The following is a 13990-nucleotide window of genomic DNA, read 5'->3' on the forward strand; positions in this document are numbered from 1 at the left end:
AGCGGTGCTTCTAGGATGTAATTCTTCTGTGCAGCAATGAGGATAATCCTCAAGTTACGAACCCAGTCCGTGTAATTGCTACCATCATCTTTCAACTTTGCTTTCTCAAGGAACGCATTAAAATTCAACGGAACAACAGCATGGGCCATTTATCTACAATCAAACATAAACAAGCAAGATACTATCAGGTACTAAGTTCATGATAAATTTAAGTTCAACTAATCATATTACTAAAGAACTCCCACTTAGATAGACATCCCTCTAATCCTCTAAGTGATCACGTGATCCAAATCAACTAAACCATGTCCCATCGTCACGTGAGATGGAGTAGTTTCATTGGTAAACATCACCATGTTGATCATATCTACTATATGATTCATGCTCGATCTTTCGGTCTCCGTGTTCCGAGGCCATATCTGTATATGCTTGGCTCGTCAAGTATAACCTGAGTATTCCGCGTGTGCAACTGTTTTGCACCCGTTATATTTGAACGTAGAGCCTATCACACCCGATCATCACGTGGTGTCTTAGCACGAAGAACTTTCGCAATGGTGCATACTCAGGGAGAACACTTCTTGATAATTAGTGAGAGATCATCTTAAAATGCTACCGTCAATCAAAGCAAGATAAGATGCATAAAAGATAAACATCACTTGCAATCAAAATATGTGACATGATATGGCCATCATCATCTTGTGCCTTTGATATCCATCTCCAAAGCATCGTCATGATCTCCATCGTCACCGTCATGACACCATGATCTCCATCATCTTGATCTATATCAATGTGTCGTCACATGGTCGTCTCGCCAACTATTGCTTTTGTAACTATTGCTATCGTATAGCGATAAAGTAAAGCAATTATTTGGCTCTTGCATCTTATGCAATAGAGAGATAACCATAAGGCTTTTGCCAGTTGCCGATAACTTTAACAAAACATGATCATCTCATACAAAAACTTATATCTCATCACGTCTTGACCATATCACATCACAACATGCCCTGCAAAAACAAGTTAGACGTCCTCTACTTTGTTGTTGCAAGTTTTACGTGGCTGCTACGGGCTTAGCAAGAACCGTTCTTACTTACGCATCAAAAACCACAATGATAGTTTGTCAAGTTGGTGTTGTTTTAACCTTCTCAAGGACCGGGCGTAGCCATACTCGGTTCAACTAAAGTTGGAGAAACTGACACCCGCTAGTCACCTATGTGCATAGCACGGCGGTAAAACCAGTCTCGCGTAAGCGTACGCGTAATTTCGGTCCGGGCCGCTTCATCCAACAATACCGCCGAACCAAAGTGTGACATGCTGGTAAGCAGTATGACTTATATCGCCCACAACTTACTTGTGTTCTACTCATGCACAACATCGATGCATAAAACCTAGGCTCGAATGCCACTGTTGGGGAACGTACTAATTTCAAAAAAATTCCTACGCACACTCAAGATCATGGTGATGTATAGCAAGGAGAGGCGAGAGTGTTGTCTACGTACCCTCGTAGACCGGAAGCAGAAGCATTATGATAACGCGGTTGATGTAGTCGTACGTCTTCACGCCCCGACCGATCAAGCACGGAAACTACGACACCTCCGAGTTCTAGCACACGTTTAGCTCGATGACAATCCCCGGACTTCGATCCAGCAAATTGTCGGGGAAGAGGTCTGTCAGCACGACGGCGTGGTGACGATCTTGATGTTCTACTATCACACGGCTTCGCCTAAGCACCGCTACAATATTATCGAGGAGTATGGTGGAGGGGGGCACCGCACACGGCTAAGAAAACGATCACGAGGATCAACTTGTGTGTCTAGAGGTGCCCCCTGCCCCCGTATATAAAGGAGCAAGGGGGGTGCGGCCGGCCCTAGGAGGAGGCGCGCAGGAGTAGTCCTACTCCTACCGGGAGTAGGACTCCCCCCTTTCCCTAGTTGGATTAAGACTTGGGGGGAAGGAGGAGAGGGGGAAAGGAAAGGGGGGGCGCCGCCCCCCCTCCTTGTCCAATTCGGACTTGGGGGGGGGGGGGGGAGGGTCGCGCGGCAGCCCCTAGGCCTCCTCTCCTCTTCCTCCACTAGGCCCATTAAGGCCCATTAGGTTACCGGGGGGTACCGGTAACCTCCCGGTACTTCGGTAAAATGCCGATTTCACCCGGAACACTTCCGATGTCCAAACATAGGCTTCCAATATATCAATCTTCATGTCTCGACCATTTCGAGACTCCTCGTCATGTCCGTGATCACATCCGGGACTCCGAACAAACTTTGGTACATCAAAATATATAAACTCATAATGAAACTGTCATCGTAACGTTAAGCGTGCGGACCCTACGGGTTCGAGAACAATGTAGACATGACCGAGACACGTCTCCGGTCAATAACCAATAGCGGAACCTGGATGCTCATATTGGCTCCTACATATTCTATGAAGTTCTTTTATCGGCCAGACCGCATAACAACATACGTTGTTCCCTTTGTCATCGGTATGTTACTTGCCCGAAATTCGATCGTCAGTATCTTAATACCTAGTTCAATCTCGTTACCGGCAAGTCTCTTTACTCATCCCGTAATACATCATCTCACAACTAACTCATTAGTTGCAATGCTTGCAAGGCTTATGTGATGTGCATTACCGAGAGGGCCCAGAGATACCTCTCCGACAATCGGAGTGACAAATCCTAATCTCGAAATACGCCAACCCAACATGTATCTTTGGAGACACCTGTAGAGCTCCTTTATAATCACCCAGTTACTTGTGACGATTGGTAGCACACAAAGTGTTCCTCCGGCAAACGGGAGTTGCATAATCTCATAGTCATAGGAACATGTATAAGTCATGAAGAAAGCAATAGCAACATACTAAACGATCGGGTGCTAAGCTAATGGAATGGGTCATGTCAATCACATCATTCTCCTAATGATGTGATCCCGTTAATCAAATGACAACACATGTCTATGGTTAGGAAACATAACCATCTTCGATTAACGAGCTAGTCAAGTAGAGGCATACTAGTGACGTTTAGTTTGTCTATGTATTCACACAAGTATTATGTTTCCGGTTAATACAATTCTAGCATGAATAATAAACATTTATCATGATATAAGGAAATAAATAATAACTTTATTATTGCCTCTAGGGCATATTTCCTTCACTACCCCTTCCACATCCTCCCTCCTCACGACTAGTGCTCCTCACTGATGGCGACGACGGCGCTGATCACCCCATTACACCCAGCCCAAACCCTGCCACAGAAAATCCCCCCATGATCCGCCTCGGATCGGCCGCTACCCAACCTGCACCCACCCACCCACATGCAGCACCGGACCCACCCCACGCACGGACACATGCACCAATCCCCCGCCAGCATGCCGCGCTGTGCCAAAACTCCCGCCTACAGCGCCCAACCACTCCCTCGGATCACCCGCCCGATTCGCCTGCCACTCCCACTTCCTCGGGTCGCCCGCCAAATTCACCCGTTGGCCCCAGCGTATCCTGCCCGAACTCCGTACCTAACCCAGCCACCACTCCGAGCCTGCCATCTGCCCCTTCCCATCCTACCATGCCGCCGGCTACGCCTCGCCATCCTGGCCCTCTCGTTCCTACACACGGCATGCATACTCGCGCTTAGGCTGGCAAGTTCTTCCCCAACCCTAAATACCACCAAAACTTCCACGCCACTACTTCCGCTGCCATCTCTCCCATACCCAAAACCGTATGTGTTGCATTACGGGATTCGTGTTGGTTGGCTGCTATGCAGGTGGAGTACAGGGCTCTCATGGACAACAAGACCTGGCGCCTCGTTCCTCGTCCTCGCCACGCCAATATTGTGACCGGCAAATGGGTGTTTCGCCACAAGCTCAAGGCCGACGGCACCCTCGAGCGGTACAAGGCGAGATGGGTCGTCCGCGGCTTCTCTCAACGCCCCGGCGTCGACTTCGACGAAACCTTCTCGCCCGTTGTCAAGGCGGCCACAATCCGGGTCGTCCTCACCATCGCTGCCACGCGTGACTGGCCCGTTCACCAGATGGACGTCAACAACACCTTCTTACACGGCCGCCTCTCCGAGCAAGTGTACTGCCAACAACCTGCTGGGTTTGTCGACGAGGCGCACCCTGATCATGTGTACCTTCTCGACAAATCTCTCTACGGCCTCAAATAGGCTCCGCGTGCCTGGTTCGCCCGGTTCGCCGCTTACGCCCGCTCGATCGGCTTTGTCAGCTCGCGTGCTGACCCGTCGCTGTTCATCCTCCACAACGACGCTGGCGCCGCCTATCTGCTACTGTACGTGGACAACATCGTCCTTGCTGCATCGTCGTCGTCGCTGCTCCAACACCTCCAATGACTCCTCTCCGCCGAGTTCTCGATGAAGGATCTCAGTCCCCTCCATTACTTCTTGGGGATCGCGGTCACCCGCACGACGGACGGCTTCTTCCTTTCTCAACGCAAGTACGCCGACGAGCTACTCGACCGCGCCAACATGCGCGAGTGCAAGCCGGCTTCGACGCCCGTCGACACACGCTCCAAGCTATCGGTCACCGCGGGCTCCCCAGTCGTTGATGCCTCCGAGTACCGCAGCCTCGTCGGTGCTCTCCAGTACATGACGATGACGCGCCCCGACATCGCCTACGCTGTCCAGCAATGTTGCCTGGCCATGCACGACCCGCGGGTGCCTCACATGACTCTCGCCAAGCGTATCTTGCGTTATCTTCGCGGCACCGCAAGCCATGGGCTCCATCTCCGTCGCGGTGCCTCACTCGCCATGACCGCGTACTCGGACGTGGACTGGGCCGGCTGCGCCGACACCCATCGCTCCACCTCCAGCTACGTCGTGTTCTTGGGTGACTCGCTAGTGTCCTGGTCCTCCAAGCGGCAAGCCACGGTGTCCCGCTCCAGCGCCGAAGCAGAGTACCGGGCCGTCGCCAACGCCGTCGCCGAGTGTTGCTGGCTACGTCAACTCCTCGTCGAGCTCGTCGTTCCGCTGCCCAAAGCCAGCGTGGTCTTCTGCGACAACATTTCCTCCGTCCACATGGCCGCCAATCCCGTCCATCATCGTCGGACGAAGCACATCGGGTTGGACATACACTTCGTCCGCGAAAAGATTGCTCTTGGCGAACTCCGTGTTCTTCACGTCCCAACCACACATCAGTTCGCCAACGTGCTCACCAAGGGGCTCCCCACGCCGGCCTTCGAGGAGTTCAGGTCCAGCTTGTGCATCCGTCTGCCGGACGCTCAAACTGCGGCGGGGTGTTAGCCAGTCAAACTCCTCTCTCCCTCCTCTCCTCTACATGCACGACTGCATGATCCCACGATCTCATGCACGTCGCCACCCACGGCGCTCCGCGCCCTTGTTGTAACCTGTACACTCGTATATAATGAGAGCTACGCCATCGGCAGCACCTAAGGTGCGATTGCCCATTCATTCTCCCTCTCACACTTAGAATGAAAACAGAGGAACTGAGGTGGGCATCCTCCCTTTTAGTGGAATCATAATTCTTCTTTTTTCCCTGGCTACAGGTGGACTATGCTGAATCGGAATCCCTCAGGACGGGAGGTCCAGACGGGGAGCTGCTATATAGCGCTCACAGCGACACGCAGAAAGCAAGTTTCCGTAGAAACCGGTCAAAACCACATGCAAAATTTATTCTGAACTTTTTTTCTTCTAAATGCAGTATGTTAAGAGTGTCATGTTCTATTAGAATCCGAAAGTCCAGATTTAAACACAAATTCTTCTGTGAGGTAAAAAAAGCAAGCTTTTTTTTAGAATTTTCATAAGACTTTAAAACATGGTTTCCACGAAGTTTTCATTCAAAATCGGTTTTTATGTGATGTTCTCTCGGTTGCGAGTGCTATGCTCGGATCTCACATGGGTCTCCCTTGGTCTGGCCCACTAAAACTTCTTTCCTTCTTTCTATTCCCTCTAGAATCTTTTTTGAATGGTTTTCCTTTTTCCCAGGTTTTCTCTCATGATTAATTTAATTCATATTTTTTCGAATTCCTGAACTACTCATGATTTCAAAAAAATATTCATGAATTTTTAAAAAGTTCACAATTTTGAGAAAACGTCATGACTTCAAAAAAACATTTCATGGCCCCACAAATTGTGCACAAATATAAAACAATCATGAATTCAATATTGTTTTGATAAATATGACAAACTTTGTAAAATTGCAATACAATCATGAATCGTTCACAAATTCATTTTTTTGTGAATTTGTGAAAAAACATAAAGTCAAACTAGAAAATAAATAGACAAAATGAAAAATCTCTGGTTTTGGGAAGCTCTGAGAAGCTTCCAACCAATTTTTGTTTCAGTTTTAGTCTTTTTGGACCAGTCTTTGTTCTTTTTTCCTTTCTATTTTTCCAAATTCAACTCTCTTTTTTCTAATTTGTGAAGCAAAATCAAAATTTGTGAACTTTATAAAATTCTTGAAACTTGTTCCAAAACACGTGATCTTTTTCAAATATGTGTACTTTTCTTTGAATCCATGATCATTCTGAAATAATTGAATATATTCAACTCTATCACCGTGCTCCAAATTTATGATTTTTTTTCAAAATCCACAACAAAAACTAAACTTCATAAAATTTCCCTCCCAAAATTGATGATTTTTTTTCAAATCCATGAACTTATTTTGCAAATTCCAAAAACATTTTTAAAATTCATTAACCTTTTTAAAATTGTAAAAAAAATTCATACTCATGATTTGTTGCACATCCATGAAATTTTGTCAAATCTATGATTTTCTTTTTCAAATTTCATGTTTTTAGCAATTTTTTCAGATTCACGGTTTTAAAAGTCAAATGGTCACTGCTTGATGGTCAATGATTGAAAGGTGTCCCGTTAGTTTTTTGTTGGAACAGGCCTAGGTCAGCGACCACTCAAATGCATGGGAAGAAAACGGCGCAAAAGGTGCGCGAGAGCTATATCACGGTTTACTGAGATGGAACCTAGTCTCGCCGAAAGGGAATTCCGCACTCAAGCGAGACTGGGCCGACCAATTTCTTTTACCAATTTTTTCGCGAGCGAATGCTTCGCTGGTTCGTTCCAACATTTCGGTCGTAATCGCTTCGCTGTTTTTTTGCTCCTATCCTTTCTTTGTTTTTTGGCATTTATTTATTTATTTATATATTTCTTCATTGGTTTTCTTTGGGTTTTCGTTCTTCTCTGTTTTCAACCGGTTTCTTCATGTATTTATCTGTTTTTCATTGGTTTTTCTGTGTTCTTTATTTTCTCATTTTTCCATAGTTCTTACTGGTTTTCTTTGTATTTTCATGGCTATCTTAGGGTTTTTTTCCTGGTTTTCACTATTTTTTTGTCTCCTTTCTTCTTTTCTTTTTTGTTTAATTCCTGGTTTTCCTTGGTTTATCTTATTTCTTTGTTTCCTTTTCTTTTTTCAGATTTTCTCCATTTTCAGTACACATTCATCTTTTTGGTATAAATCAGAAATATTTTAAACATTTCTTTAATACACGATTGTCATTTTTTGAAATATCATTCCTTTTGATGTCTAATATTTTCCGTAAACTTTGTACATTTTTCTGTAAACTTTGTATGTATATATATATACATACATACATTTTTCTACTACACGTTAGAAAATTTTGTATGCAAGTTTATACTTTTTTAATACATGGTCAATATTTTTTTTCTATACACAACATTTTTTTAATACTTGATTAACATTTTTTTTCATGTACAAGATTAACATTTGTCTATACACATTTAAAATTTTACAAATGCTTGACCAACATTTTGCAAAAGGAAGACTAACGGTTTTTGAATTCATGTTCAATATTTTTTCTATACACATTTAATATTTTTCAAATTCTTGATTAATATTTTTCAAATACCGGTTCAACATTTTTCCAAATGCTTGAGTAACATTTTAAAAATATATGATCAAACTTTTAACACACATTGTATATTTTTCTATACATGGTTAACTTTTTTGATACACATTTGAAATTTTTCAAAACATGATGTAAAGTTTATTTTTGTAATATAGTATATGTTTAGAATTTTGGGATGTGTAAACAAAAGTAAAAAATGAAAAAAAGTAAAAAACAAAACAAGGTGATGGCCTCGAGCACACCTCAGGCGACCCATCTCGTGTTTGCCTTGACACGAGGGTTCCCTTTGTCTTGCTATTAGCGAGGGGAGCTCCTGTTCGGCGCCTTAAGAGCCTGAACAGGTAGCTAGCGCCGGCGGGCGGATCTGGAGCTAATCTTACCCTGATGCATTACTTAACCATGGCATAAATTTTGCAACCAACCAATGCATTAAAAAAAGGCGTGTTTCATAGCTTGTAACACGGATTACCAAACATAAGAGAAGTCATATTGTAAAAAATTAAAAACAAAATGCTACACTCAAACTGTTTAATATAATGCCAAATCAAACAAAAAAATTACTTGAAAACATGTCTTGCATTCTGAAATTTGAAAACACATCATCAGACACAAAGGTTTATTAACCTACAATAACAAAACTAGAATTAAAATTTTGAGTAGAATATAATAAAATTCCTAAATCAAAGTACTTAAATTTGCTATGAAAGTACTTAAAATGTTATAAATTACCTTTAGTACATTCTCTTCCTTCGAGCCATGAAATACTCAACCACTTGATCATTGGTGACCTTTTTCATTTCTTCCTTCTCCACATAACAAATAACATCATCACTCAAGCTGTCATCGTTGAGGCGATTGCGCAAGCAAGTTTTGACCAATTTCATTGCCGAGAAGCACCTCTCAACTGTAGCAGTAGCAATAGGCCACACAATTACTAGTTTCAACAACCGATAAAACAAAAGGTACATAATATACCTCCTCGTCTGCACCATATTTTTTGAAAGCTCGGTGATTGTTGCTATGTTGGAAAAGCTATCATCTATGCGCCCATCAGCAATATAGAGCCATAGATCCTTATCAAGATCCCTCAAATCCCTGGAATCAAAATCCTGAGGGTTAGCCAAACTCATATTGTAACAGAAGAAGAGAAAATTACGCCGCCGCCGGTGCCGCCTGCCGTAGCTGTGCGGACATTTGGATGATCGGATCAACCCAGAAGATAGGAACGGATCCATGCTGCCGGCTGCCACAAATCGTCAATTCGTCAGGACTAGGGAGCATATCAATTCCAATCTTTAAATCTGTAGAAAGATTAGCTACAGTCTACCGACTAGAGTACTACAGTAGAAGATTAGAAGTACTAGCTAGCTAGATTTTGCCTCTTGGCTCGATGGTTGCCGCCGCTGCACAAGTTCTCAATCTGTGAATCGATTGATCGCCACCGGCCGCTGCACAAGTCGATGAATCGAGGGTCGGGATAGATTAGGAGACGAGGAGACGTGGTTGTTTTAGTTAGATCGATTGTTCTGTTCGCTACAGAGCACCAGATGGATAGTTCATTGTGTTCAATGGGCTGCTGGAAGCGGACCAAAGGAGGCCTGGTGCGCCTGGAATAATGGGCCCTGTAGCACAATATTCAGCCCACCCTGATGCCCCGAGCTAAATACCTGATATTTAGTACGTAAAATGAAATTGGACCCTGTAGCCTGTGCTACAGGGTTGGCCCATTGGACTCCGCCCCTGACGCCTCACCTCATGGGCGGGCCCACGACCGCGCATCACAGGGAACCTATAAACGAACTCGCGACATTACATTCAGGTAGAAGTAGACTAACCACTACACCGACTCGATTGTTGTGACCGGTAATAGATCTAACCTTATAAGAACAATACGCCGTGCTACTTATTGCATAGTTCCATCTACTGTATTACTTAGTTTTTTTTGATTTATTTGAATAAAAATGTGAATTTGGAAACATTCATAATTCATGAAGGAAAAGTTCACAAACTTGACAAAAGTTCATCAAATTTGAGAAAAGCTCACCGATTTTTGAAGAAACTTCATCGGATTAAAAAAAGTTCATCGATTTCTAAAAAAAGTTCAAAATATTTGACAAAAAAGTTCATGGAATTTGGAAAAAGTTCATTCAATTTAAAAAATCACCAAATTAGAAAAATAGTTCATCGGATTTAAAAAAAGTTTACCAATTTTGAAAAAAGGTTCGTCCATTTAGGAAAAAACTTCGTCCAATTTGAAAAAAGTTCATCGGATTTGAAAAAAGTTCAGAGATTTTCAAAAAATTCACCTGTTTTGAAAAAAAGTTCGTCCATATGGGAAAAAGTTCACAGGTTTAAAAAAAATCGTTGATGTTGAAACAAAATCCAGACCTTGAATAGAAATTTCATTGAAGTTGAAAAATGTTCAGCGATTCCTAAAAAAGTTCATCCTATTTAAATTTGTTCTTAAAAGGTAAATAAAAGGATAACATATGAAAGAAAAAAACAGAAAAAACCAAAAAATGAAAAGAAACACACAACAAGAAAGAAAAAAGAAACCACCCGGCAAAGTATACAAGAATAAAAGGAAGGGAATTGTCACAACTTGTTGTCTTTCCCGGTTGGCTGATGCGAGTGAAAGTTGCGCTGCATGTCGCTAGTTTGAATTTCTTCAGGACTCATTTTTTGCGCATTTTGTCAGAATGAAAAGGTGTGAGATGGGCCGGCCCAGTGCGGGAGCGCTGCAGGCGCCCGTTAGCGAAAATGCCCTATAACTGGCGCTGCAGGGTTTGCCATAAGCGAGACATAGGGCGCCCCTAAAGGCACCATATCCTATTATGCGGTTGCTATATTTGGCCGACCCGGTGCTGGCTAATTTCTTTTCTTTCCTTCGATTTTGAAAAGGTTCTAGAACCTTCTTCTACCTTTTCCTCTTTTCTTATTACATTTTTTAGTTTATGATGTTTTTTATGTTTCCAATTTTTCATAATTCTGAAACTCTTCAATAATTTTCAAATACTTTAATATTTTTGGAAATTTGGAAGCATTTTAAAATAATTATTTTTTATTTTTAGAAAATATGAAGATTTTTACAAAATAAAAAATATTTGTTCAAATTTGTGAACATTTTCTAATTCATGTTCATTTTAAAAGTTATGAATATTTTTAAAATTCTGAAACTTCTTGACAACATGTGAACATTCTTAAATTGCAAGCTCTTATAAGATTGTGAATGTTTTTAAAATTCACAAACATTTTGTGAAACTTATGTAGTACCATTTTTAGACACTTTTGGACTTATGCATTACCCTTCTATAGAATTGTCATAAACAAATGTTCTATACATGACACACCTAAACTTTTAATATCCGCATCATTAGTAACAGAGTGAATTTCAGCTCATCTCTCTTCTCATTCACGTCTAGCTCTAAACATGACAAGCATCTTAGTATTATAATCTTTAGACACTTAGGTTGCATTCAAAGATTAAGGCATTTCATCTTTGTTTAATCACTAGTGCAATATTAATTATGAATTGTGTCTAAAATATATTTGTGTGTTTATCGTTGTAGATCAAATGGCTCGCAATATGTTCAACTTAGCCCCTATGTTAGAGAAACAAAATTTGGCTGCTGGTGGAAACTATGCAGATTGCATCCGGAACGTGAGATTTCTTCTTAGAAGTGCAAAGAAGGAGTATGTGTTGGATCAACCCCTAGGTCATCCATTTTCTTTAGCAACGGTGTTCCCGGTGAAAGAAGGGAAGCTACAGAAGGTTTTTTTTGCAAGTTCCTAATGAATCATTGTCAGAAGAATATTTGGGACTCCCGACTGATGTGGGACGATCAAAGAATGGGTGTTTTCAATATCTTAAGGATCATTTGTGGCGTAAAGTGGAAGGATGGGTAGAGAAAACTTTGGCAGTTTAGGAAAAGAGGTTTTAATCAAATCGGCACAGACCGTTCCAAGTTTCTCTAAGTCATGCTTTAGACTTCCACATGGTTTCTTCTCTCAAATCAACATTATGATCTAGAAATTTCGGTGGGGCAGTAGGAAAGGAGAAAGTAAAGTTGTAAAGTTGCTTGGGTGTCATGGGAGGAGATGACTCAAGCAAAACATATGGGAGGGTTGGGATTCCAAGATATTGAGTTATTTAATTTGGCGATGTTAGCAAAACAGGGTTGGGGTTTAATCGAAGATTATGATTCGTTAAGTGCTCAAATTCTGCGTGCGGCATATTACCCAAACACAAACTTGTTGGAAGCAGAGTTAGGAAGTTCACCATCTCAGATTTGGCAAGGAATTATGAAAGGAAGAGACACTCTCAAGTTGGGTCTTATGAAGCATATTGCTACCGGTGAGGATACAAAAATCTGGGAACAAAATTGGTTACCAAGGGATTATAAGTTGATACCAGTTGTTAGGTTGATCTCCTCTGTGCAGGCCCAATGACCTGCCAGGCCCTTGGTCAATGCGCCCTGATCGGGGGCGCCCAACCCATTATGGTTGGTGGGCCCCTCTGACCCGTGCTATATTAACAGAGGTGGGGGCCGGGGCACGACTAACGAAGTTCATCGCTGCCACAATCCTCACCGACACTCCCTACGGATCTAGGGTTAGCGCGGTGCTCACGGGAAGTTCCACCACTGCCGCCATCCACTCTCTGCCATCACCGGCCACCGTCACCATGGTCGGCACCGGGAGTTCCTCGTCCGGACAAGCAGAAGGTAGGTTTACCGGTTGATCTAGCCTACCCCGATCCAAAGCAATCTATCAACGGTATCAGAGCCATGCTAGGCTAAGATTTTTGATACAAAGAATAAACAGAGAAAGAAAAAAGATCCCTCCCCAAAGAATACCAGCAGGGTAGAGAAAAGCAAACAAAAAATTCACCGGAGAGGGCCTTGGGCCCGTCGGCAAAGAGCGCCGCCATCATGGCCGCGCCTGTTCCTCTCGATCCGGACGCGCATCGGCAAGCCGAGGCGTCGGACGAAGAACCTACCCTGAAAGGGGCAAAGAGCATCGCGGCCAACCCGTTCGACGGCAACACGCTCACCGCAAGGCGAACGTGCGGGTGGCGAAGGGGAAGGCAATGGCGCATGCTCCGCCGTCGTCGTCCAAGGAGGAGCAGAGGTGGGCTCGGCTCGTGCTCTCTCACTCTCCATGGCTAGGCGGACTGGAGAAAAGAAAGGGAAAGGGGGGAGAGTGGCGCGGCGCGGGCGCGTCCAACGCCGTCGCCGGCTAGCCGGCACACAAGCCGATCCGCCATGGGATAGAGCGAGCGATGAGAAGAGGAAACTTCTCCCGCGGCGTCGTAGCACGTTGGTGCGCGCGGAAGAAAGAAGGGGAAAGGAAAGGGTCTCGCGCGGAGCAGAGGGGCAGGGGAAAGACGCTGGCCGACACGGCGGTTCGTCGCCGTCGCCGGTGATCGGCGCAACCCGAACCCCCCGCTGCGGGACAGAGACGAGGAGGAGAGACGAGTGGCGCGCGAGGGGAGGAAATGGATAGGGTTTCCCCTCGCCCCTGCCGTTTGGCCGTTTTTGTTCGCCCGCAACGCGCGCGTGGCCGTAGGATCCCCACGGACGGGCCACATCTAAACCCTAGAGCGGCGCCGACACAACGGGCCTTTTGGGCCAAAGAGGAGGCGGCCCAGGCCGAGGGAAGGCCGGCTCGCGCGATGCGGCTCGGAGTGAAGGCCATGGGCCGCTTTCCTTTGCTACGGGCCTCGCGTGCCAGGACGATGCTGGGGCTCAGTTGCCGTTTCTAATTTTTTTCACTGTTTTTGTCCATTTTTGGGGCAGATTTACAACAGTTTTTCTATGCAATTTTTTTCCAACGAAATTTTTTGTTTAGAAAATAGAATTTTTTTTTGAAAATGAATAGAAAATTTTCAGAAAAATAAATGTTCATGAATTTTACAAAGAAAATGATAAAGTTCATGAATTTTTTATTCGGTCAAAGAAAAGTTTCAGTAAATAATAAAAAGTTCATGAATTTTTATTCATGTTTTTATGCTGTGTAAATAATTAAGGACTTTTATAACTACCAAATGTTCGGATTTTAGTAATAGGCAAGAACGATCCTTACTTTACTCTAATTATGTACATGCATGCATTAGAATGACTAATTTTTTTTCACGTGCATTTATCCC

The sequence above is a fragment of the Triticum aestivum genome, chromosome 5A (assembly GCF_018294505.1).
Source record: "Triticum aestivum cultivar Chinese Spring chromosome 5A, IWGSC CS RefSeq v2.1, whole genome shotgun sequence".
Classification (NCBI taxonomy): Eukaryota; Viridiplantae; Streptophyta; class Magnoliopsida; order Poales; family Poaceae; genus Triticum; species Triticum aestivum.